Below are 10,407 nucleotides of genomic sequence, written 5' to 3'. Positions count from 1 at the left end.
TCTCCTTGAAGGAGACTGCTCCCGCCTAGGTGGAGGAGGACTTGGCGGTGGTGACAAGCTTGCCAACACCTATGACCTCGTTGAGCAGATGCAGTACCTCTACGTGCGCGTCGTGAAAGCCAAGGATCTGCCAGCTAAGGATGTCACTGGGAGTTGTGATCCTTATGTGGAGGTAAAGCTCGGTAATTACAAAGGTACGACTCGTTATTTTGAGAAGAAGAGTAACCCTGAATGGAACCAAGTGTTTTCCTTTTCCAAAGAGCGGATCCAAGCTTCTGTGGTCGAGGTTTTTGTCAAGGACAAGGACTTAGTAAAAGATGATTTTATCGGAATGGTTTTGTTTGATCTTAATGAGGTTCCAAAAAGAGTTCCACCTGATAGCCCATTGGCACCACAGTGGTATCGCTTTGGCAGATCGCAAAGGGGAGAAGGTGAAGGGAGAACTGATGCTGGCTGTTTGGATGGGTACACAAGCAGATGAGGCATTCCCAGAAGCTTGGCACTCTGATGCTGCAACAGTTCCCGGTGATGGCCTTGCCAGTATTAGGTCTAAGGTATACCTTTCCCCAAGCTTTGGTATCTGAGAGTTAATGTCATTGAGGCCCAAGATTTGCTTCTCGTACCAAAACCCGGGTTCCCTGATGTCTTTGTTAAAGTTAACCTTGGCGGTCAAATTCTAAGGACAAGGTTTTCGGCAAGCAGATCCACCAATCCTTTGTGGAATGAAGATTTGATGCTTGTTGCTGCAGAACCTTTTGAGGAACATTTAATATTAAGTGTGGAAGAACGAATTGGACCAAACAAAGATGAGGTGCTAGGGAAGGTGGTTGTTCCTCTACAGAATGTTGAGAGGAGATTGGACTGTCGCATTGTAAGTTCAAGGTGGTTCCATCTGGAAAAGCATGTGGCAGCTGATGGCGAGCAGAAGAAAGAAGTGAAATTTGCTAGTCGCATTCATCTGAGGTTAAGTTTGGATGGGGGTTACCATGTTTTGGATGAATCCACACATTATAGCAGTGATCTTAGGCCTACGGCAAAACAGTTGTGGAAACCAAGCATTGGTATTCTAGAGCTTGGCATACTAACTGCTCAGGCATTATTGCCAATGAAGACTAAGGATGGGCGTGGCACCACTGATGCCTATTGTGTCGCTAAGTATGGGCATAAATGGGTTCGGACAAGAACAATCATTGACAGTTCCAATCCCAATGGAATGAGCAATACACTTGGGAAGTTTTCGACCCTTGTACTGTTATAACGATCGGTGTGTTTGATAACTGCCACTTACAGGGTGGAGAGAAGGCTAATGGTGTTACAGATAACAGAATTGGCAAAGTTCGGATTCGACTTTCTACTCTTGAGACTGATAAAGTGTACACGCACTCATATCCTCTCCTGGTTTTGCATACATCAGGGGTTAAAAAGATGGGGGAAGTTCAGTTGGCTGTTCGGTTCTCCTCTTCTTTTGCTTAACATGCTGCATACTTATTCCAGGCCATTACTGCCGAAGATGCATTACCTCCATCCGCTGACCGTTAGCCAGCTTGATTACTTGAGGCATCAATCCACACAGATAGTCTCGATGAGGTTGAGTCGGGCAGAGCCGGCGCTAAGGAAGGAGGTGGTGGAATACATGTTGGATGTAGGTTCCCATATGTGGAGCATGAGAAGGAGCAAAGCCAATTTCTATAGACTCATGTGTGTCTTCAGTGGTTTGATTGCTACAGGAAAATGGTTCGGCCAAATTTGCCTTTGGAAGAACCCTATCACAACTGTACTCCTCCATGTTCTCTATGCGATACTGGTTCTGTACCCGGAGTTGATACTTCCAACAATGTTCCTCTACTTGTTCTTGATCGGAGTATGGTACTACCGATGGCGGCCGAGGAAACCTCCTCACATGGATATTCGTCTGTCTTACGCAGACACAGCCCATCCTGATGAGCTGGATGAGGAATTCGACAGGTTTCCTTCAACCAGACCTCATGAAATCATAAGGGTGAGGTACGATCGACTAAGGAGTGTTGCAGGAAGGGTGCAAACTGTGGTTGGCGACCTGGCTACACAAGGAGAGAGGTTCCAGTCTCTGTTAAGCTGGAGAGATCCTAGAGCAACTTCCTTATTTTTGATATTTTGCCTTGCAGCTGCCATTGTTCTCTACGTAACGCCCTTCCAAGTCGTCGCCCTCCTAACTGGATTTTACGCGCTGAGACACCCTCGGTTCAGGCATAAGCTACCATCAGTGCCGCTCAACTTCTTCAGGAGGTTGCCGGCTAGGACAGATAGCTTGCTTTGAGAAATCCACGCATGTTTATGCTGTGATTTGGGTTCTATCAAGATTTGAAGCTTTTTTTAGCATATCAATCCTGAACTTGTATTTGAACTTTATCTGCCGTTTGAATTGTGCTGAAGCTGTTACTGCTCATGGTCAAGTGCACTAAGTTCCTCAAATCAAGTATTGTTTTAACCATTTGGAAGATTTTTTAAAGTTACTTAGAAGTGTTACTGCCATGTCGATATTTCTCTTCTTGCAGTCATTGACGATCCCTAGTGCTTCTACCATGGATGAAAGCAGATTGGTCTGCTGAAACTAAGTGTTCTTTCTATAACTGGTTGAAACTAAGTTTCTCTATAGTGTTTACTAAAGCAATGGGTCTGAATCCATCCACAAGAAAGAAGTTGAATCTTTCTTGGGAATTGCAGCCCTCTTAAGCTTAGATAGATGCAACTCCAGTCCAGTAGGTTTTGAGAAATTCTGAATTTGAGTCATTAGAACTATAATTGTCAATTTAGGTTGAGTCCGTCGGATTGGTCTGCTCCATTAAGTAATTTAGACGGTTGGGTTTAAATTTTATCAATTCATTTTAAGATGAGTTCAGATGGATTGATCCGTCTAGGTTCGCGACCCGTATGGGTTGGTCTGCAGGTTGAGAAAGTTTATTTATTTATTTTAAAATTTAAAATTAAAATAGAAAATTTAATGAATTAGTGAATTTGATCCGTCTAAATTATAATTCAAATTTTAAAATTATAATTCAAATTTAAAAATTTCAACTCGATTAATTTAAACTGTAATTTAAATTTAAAATTTTTAATATTTTTTGATAAATCTGTGGGTTGGTCCGTCTAATCTGTAACTCATCTTAAGTTGGATTGGGTTGAAGATTTTTTAATCTGCTAAGTTTGTAGGTTGATTCGTCTCGTCCCATCGTATAATAAGTTTTTAGTGGATTTATTTGTTTTGTTATGGATTAGTCCATTTGATAGTTTTAATTAGGATAAAGTGTTTTGTGAAAGAGTCTAATTTTTAGAAGTTGAGTTAGAGGAATTTGATATTAAAGAAATTACTATACGTGAATAGAATATGAAAGTGATAAAATTAAATCACTTTTTTAAAGTAAAAAAGGTTGAAAAGGTAAGTAAATTATATAGACTTTGATTCACTTATAGTTTAAGGGAATAGGTAGGCATCTTAAACCAGTTAAAGATTTCGATTAAAGTTAAAGGTTTGAAGTTTTGAAACCTTCAAATTGTTAATATTCAATCGTTAAACCGTCAATTTATTTCAACATGTGGTCGCGCATTGTATAAACCAATGCGCAACTCTAGTTTGACAATAAAATTTCAACTTGGACAAAAGGCATGCTAATTGTTCACCAACAGGCGAAAGCACTAACATGGGTCGTGAAAAAAAATAGGATAGATTTTCTAAGTAACGAGGATTTAAATTTCATTCAGGATATATGTGAGAGGAGTTTAAAAAATGTATAACGTTCATGATCAATGAACAATTTTTATGAGATTAGATCAGACACTTTTAAAATTAATTAGATCGTAAAAATAGTGTTTCTTTTTATGTCTACTTTTTAAATTCTTAACTTCTTCTTAGTTAGAGTTGTCAAACGATTAATTCATAGTGGGACAGACCAATACACTAAAAATTCATCATATAGCGAGGCAGAATGGGCCGACCCACCAACTTGACGGGTATAGAAATCTCCAATCCAACCGAAAGCAGATTGCGAGTTAGGTGGACCAACCCACAAATCTGTTAAAAAATCATAAATATTAAAAATATTAAAAATTTTAAGTTTGGATTATAGTTTAAATTGATCAAGTTGAAAATTTTAACCTTGATTATAATTTAAACGGATCAAGTCCACTAATTCATTGAATTTTCTACTTTAGTTTTAAAATTTGAAATAAATTAATAAACTTTCTCAACCTTCGGGCCAACCCACATGAGTCACGGGTCTAGGCGGATCAATCCATTTGAACTCATCTTAAAATGAGTTGATAAAATTTCGACACAATCCGCCTAAATTACTTGACGGGGCCGGCCAACTTGACGGGTCTAACCCAAATTGACGGTTATATTCCTTGTCTAATTTAAAGTGGCATAGTAAATATCCTAAACTCTCAATCACTCTTAAATAATTATTTTTTTAAATTCAGATATCTAATTTTTTAAATCAATTAATTCTGAAAATGATCAATTCACTCAGGAATGTTTTCTATCAAATATTTCCCACTAGAGGAAATTAATTTGTAATATACAGTAATTAAGAATCAATCCATGAATATCTGATTGATTAAGAAAGTACTTTACCATTGCACCTAGCTTCCAGGAGATTCGAATAATCACTTCGAATCTTGGACAAAGTAGCCATTTATTCGTGAATTGAATAACCTTTGCAAGACGAACACCATTATCACATACAAGCAGGATAGGAAAGTGAGTGATCAAAGAGACATTTTTTTCAGCTCGGATAAGAACATTTCTTCCTAAATCAAATCAAATTCTAAATTTATTCACAAATATTTCAAATTTAACATCATGGCTCCCGTGGACACCGGAGTTACTCTAGTGCTACCAATCGATTTGTACTTGTCTGATAAAAGCAAAGGCCTATTAAAGTTGCCTCCAAGTGTCCAGGCCTTCAAGGGTCCCTCCCTCATGAAGGTGAGTTCACAATACAAGGCGGATCTCTCCACCATGAAGGTGAGTTCGTGGTACGAGGCCCTTACTAATGCTTTTTTATCTGAATTAGGGGTGCAAACGAATTGAATCGGTTCGTGAGTTTTTTAAGTCAATTTGAATAATATTTGATTCGTATTTGAAATTATCAAATTCGAGCCGAACACGAATATGTTCGATAATTTTTTGAGCCTAATTCGAATATATAATATTATTTGTGAGTCGCTCGAATTAAGACATTTCAAACTAAAGTTTGATTTTGCTCGAATTAAGGTTCGAATAATTTGAATCGAACTCGAATAATTTAAGACATTTTGAACTAAAGTTTGATTATTCTTGAATTAAGATTCGAATAATTCAAATCGAACTCGAGCTCAAATTATATTTCGAATCAAATTCGAGCCAAAATTATTAGTATTTTCGAGCTTCGAATCGAATTCGAATATCATATATATGTTTCGAGCTCGAATTCGAATATCAGTATTTTTATATTATTCGATTCGATTCGACTCGTTTGCACCCCTAATCTAAACTGATGGCATATAATTTTCGACATTGTTATCTCCTATCACATAATTAAATCTTAAATTGATTAGACGGATTTAATTTGTTCAATAATATTTATATTATAACAGTTACGATTTTATAATTACTATAATATAAATTTATCTTATTTAATAATATTTATATTATGACAATTATAAAATTATAACTGTTACAATATTATATCGGCTATCTATTATAATATAGACTTGTTTTGTTAAATAACATTTATATTGTAACAATTATGAACTATAGTTGCTATAACTATAATAGTAATTGCAAAACTGTAATTGTTATAATATTGTAATAATTACGATTTTGAAACTACTATAAAATAGATTTATTATGTTCATATAATTGACTAATAGGACTAAGTGATAGGAGATAATAATACCGAATAATATATTGGATGATAATTATATCATTTTTGTACCCCTTTAATGATTTTAAAAAAATAGGACTTCCTTTTAATTTTTGTCAAGCATATCAAAATAACTTAACCACCACTTGATAGAGTTATCGTTCTTTTAATTCGATCAGTCTAACCTAATCTCTCAAATCCCTAAGTGACCAAATTACGATTCTACCCAATTAACACCCCTAAAGAGCTGGGGCTAAATAGTCATTTAACTCTCCGGTCCCACTGGCAAGTTTAAAAAACAACCGCAAGGACATTTCCGTTATTTTCTCCACACCCTTTTATTTACCTCCCGCGTCGCGATCCCACGTCGATTCCAATATCGGCTCGGCTCGGCGCACGGGAAAGAGAAGCTGGCCCACAAGTGCATCATATAGGGAGATATTGTGGGGTTTGAGAAAGCGAGCGTAGTTTTTTCTATCAATTATTTCACGGGGCCGCCACGTGGGCTCGTTTACTAGGGCGTTAAACCCCAAGCTAATCCACATGCTTAATGACAATAATCGATAAATAATTTATTCAGTTCGATCATTAAACATAAACAAAGAGTATAATTAAAACAACGTACGGTTACGTTGAAGCCTAACAAGATAGCAGCATCTTTGTCGCATAGTCAACTCTCGCAGGATTGGATTTTTTTTTAAATAAATTAATAATAATAGAAAATAACATATAATTAATTATTCATCGCTGTGGTCTCTGCCGTTGATTCTTAGCAGACAAATTTTAGGCTGCTATGAACGTGTACAGCTCTCCGGATCTGATGGTAAAAAGTAGAATATTTTTATTTAATAATTAAGGTTTGAAATTAAATTCATAAGCATATGGAAGTTCACATGATTATCAAAAGTCTTTATTTTTATAGTGTTCAATTCTTCAATAAAAGATGAAATTTATCATTCTAATGATCTCACATGATCGACTTCACAATCATCTATGAGGAGGTAAATTAAAAAATTACAGTTAACCACTACGGAGGAGGACTAACTGCTCACTTCAACAAATCTACTTCGTAATAACTAACTCAATTATATTTCAAAAATATATTTTCATGGCGCTCAAGTTCTTTACAAATAACTGATTTACCTGAGGACTTTGGAAACATTGTCTCATGTGATTATAAAAAGAAACTATATATAAATAATTTTTATTTGAAAGATGCCTGGCCTTTCAAGATGTCCTACTAAGTCTCACAAAGCTTGATGTTGCATTGATCTTAGGACTATTATATTGTTTATTTCACTTTTACTTTTAGAGTTTCACTTGCATATTAAATACATTTAACTATATTCATACATGGACTAGTATTTGTTAATAAGCCAAATCAAGTGTTCTTTCTTCCCTAAGATAAAGAAAGATCATGTGAAGGAAGACATCCTCCATAAGCTCTTTCTTTATTCAAGTCCTAATAACTCTATAACTTAATTTGATACGTGTGTTAGAAGGAAAATTGCAACTTTGTAATTTTGATATATGTGCATTGACGCAACAACAGAGCAGTAATTAAGAATTTCAACATCAAACACAAGTTGGTCGTATTCGTTGGCACAACTGTGTCTCTTGCAGCCATTTGATGAATATAAGTCTAGAGTCGAATACGATGTGGTTGTATTCTCTAATATGACCGTGTTCAATCAACCATAGACATCCAGCAACCAACATGGTCTAATTGTGCTTCCTAACACGGTTGTAGTACGATGGCGGTGCTCCAAAGCTAGAAGGCTTTATGATAAGGGGATTCAAGTTTTGAAAGGTCATAACTTTTGACTCGAGTTAAACTATGAGACCTTTAAGATATCAAATAGAAGTTCGTTCAGAGATCTTCATTCATTATTAAGTGTAACCCATAATGGCCCATTTTTAAATCCAAAAAATATTATTTAGAATCTTTTCGGAAGCTTTGAACAATCTTTGTTATTATATAAGAGTTATTTTTATCTTTTGTATCGTTAAGATTTTGAGACTATTTAAACTTTTGTTTAGTTGTTGTTAAGGCATTATCTTTTTTGTATTTGATGATTTTAGATGTCTTCATTGAAATTCAACTATGAAAATGAGTCCCAAAATAATTACTATTCTATCAGACATCATGTATTGAGAAAAATTATATCTATGTAACCTATATATATATATATATATATGTGCAGAGTAAAATTATAACTCTTTGAATTTCATATATATGCAAGAAGAAAATTTATAAATTTAATATAATCTCCGAAGATGAAATTTATCTTTTGTACTCAAATTGATATAATGTAAATTGAATTATATGTATCTGAAATTTAAATTTTATATATGTCAATCTATTCACTTAAAGAATTGCCTAACTCCTCTAAAATATTCATGTAGCAGTTGTAGCAAAAATTAATATATGAGGGTTTTATTCAAATGGTAAAATAGAGTAGAAAGATATCTTCCAAGAATTCCATCCATAGCTTTAAAATTGCAAAACTCCTTCAAAATGATATAATATAAGTAGTTTTAATCAAAATTACTATAAAAATCTGAATGTTTAAAATTGGAAAAGGAAGCTATAATATAAGTCTAGAGGGTCGAAGGAACATTAGTGTTTTTTAAAATGTAAAATTATATCAATTTGGGTTCATGTAGTAGCTTTGGACAAAACTATTACATAGATCTAAATTATTCAAAATTGGAAAATAAAGTCATAGTATCATTCTAAAGGTTCTAGAGAACATATATAGTTCTTGTTTATGAAATTAGACTAGTTTGTGTCCATGAAAAAAAATTTTACCCAAAATTATTACATGAATCCAAATTAATCTAATTGCACATTCAAATATTCCTAGCTCGGTTTCCCGTTTCTTGGATCCTATAATTTCTTCCGTGACTTCCTTTTTCAATTTTGAATATTTTAGGTTCCTATTGTTATTTGATCCAAAATTAATTCAATTTCAAAAATAAACACTCCTTTGTATTTTCTAGACCCTCTAGATTTATATTGCCTTTCTTTTCCAATTGTGAAAATATTTTGGGTCTATGTAGTAATTTTGAATAAAATTGCTATATGAATTTGTACTTATCCAATTTCACAAGTAATCATTTAACAATGATATCAGAGCAAGTCTATGTGGTGGACCGTTAAGGGGGCTCCTAGTGATCATTTGTTTGAGGAGTACATTATTGGAATACAATCAAAGTCTCACATTAGAAATATAAAAAAAAAGATCATGGGGTTATAAGATGGAGAAATCTATATTGGTATGAGATCTTTTGGGTAAAGTCCAAAAATAAAATTAAGAGGGCTCACAAAATAAAACTATAAGAGTGTGGGTCCAAAGTGGATAATATCATACCATTTTGAAGATATATATGGATTCCATCAGATCTAACACACAAAACTACTACATACAACATTTGACCAATAATATGTTTTTACAAGATTTATGTGGATAAATTTTCAACCAAGTTAGAAAGATACAAGTTGAGTATATAACCATCCTTACCTTCTTTTTAAGTTACAAAGTTACAATTTTTATCATAAATTATGTCATTTCACAGTATAAAGTTACAATTTCGATCCATTTGCTATGTGAGCATGTTCCATTTGCATAAGTTTTTAATTTTTCCTTACACAAACATCAATCAAAATTCCACCTCAATCAATTTGTCTTGCACATAACTACAATTCGATTTGAACTCAGCTCGATGGGGGACTTGGCTAGGTGGACGGGGGTAAGGCCGTAAGGGGGAGAGTTGTTGAGACACATTTTAAGAATGTGGGCAGATGTGTAAGGAATGTGTGGTAAGGTCCTCATCCACTCTCCCTCAGTGTGCTATAAAAGAGTGTCCGTATAGACTAGCGCAAATATGCGATACTATTTTTCAGCTAGTTAGCTATTTTAATTTTTTTTTGAGTTATTCTCTTTTCTTTCCTATGTTTGACTTGAAAGTCGAAGGGGTTTCATCAACATATGTCTTGACTTCCCTTCTAATTTTGTGTGGTGATTGCAGTTGTCTGTTAGTCATGAGAAAGCTCCGAATTCAATTTTAGGCATTTGTCATGATTTTCATCAGAATGGAACATATCTTTTTCATGACCATCCTCACTCGCCTTAGGTTGACAACGAACGATCCCTGATTCATGTATATAAAATAGTATAAAATGAAAGTTCCCAACAAATGATTCCAAATTCATGACATAACTCATGAATTTACATCAAATAGTATATGTTGGGTCCAAAAGGATGTCTGTATCTCCACAATGACATGATATTGTCCACTTTGGGCCTAAGTCCTTATGACTTTGCCTCTTGGGCTCTCCCCAAAAGGCCTCATACCAATAGAGATACTTTCCATCATTTTAAACCAATGATCTTTCCCATGTGTGTTGCCATGTCCCTCATGGTCCGAGCCTCCCCTACTTCCTTTATTTTCCCTGAGGGCCCCCACATGGTTAGATCTGTATCATGGCTCATCTGGCGGTTAGTCCGGTGAAGAGCGGCCT

General features: G+C 34.9%; 1 pseudogene; it reads left to right on the top strand.

Moving 5' to 3' along the window:
* The first annotated feature begins 5 nt into the window (after positions 1-5).
* Positions 6-2,296, top strand: LOC141818144 (FT-interacting protein 7-like; annotated as a pseudogene).
* Positions 2,297-10,407: the final 8,111 nt, after the last annotated feature.

The sequence above is a fragment of the Curcuma longa genome, unplaced genomic scaffold (assembly GCF_044706935.1).
Source record: "Curcuma longa cultivar G26 ecotype Majalengka, Jawa Barat unplaced genomic scaffold, ITB_CL_G26_1.1 contig_23498, whole genome shotgun sequence".
Lineage (NCBI taxonomy): Eukaryota > Viridiplantae > Streptophyta > Magnoliopsida > Zingiberales > Zingiberaceae > Curcuma > Curcuma longa.
This window is presented reverse-complemented; position numbering and strand designations above follow the sequence as displayed.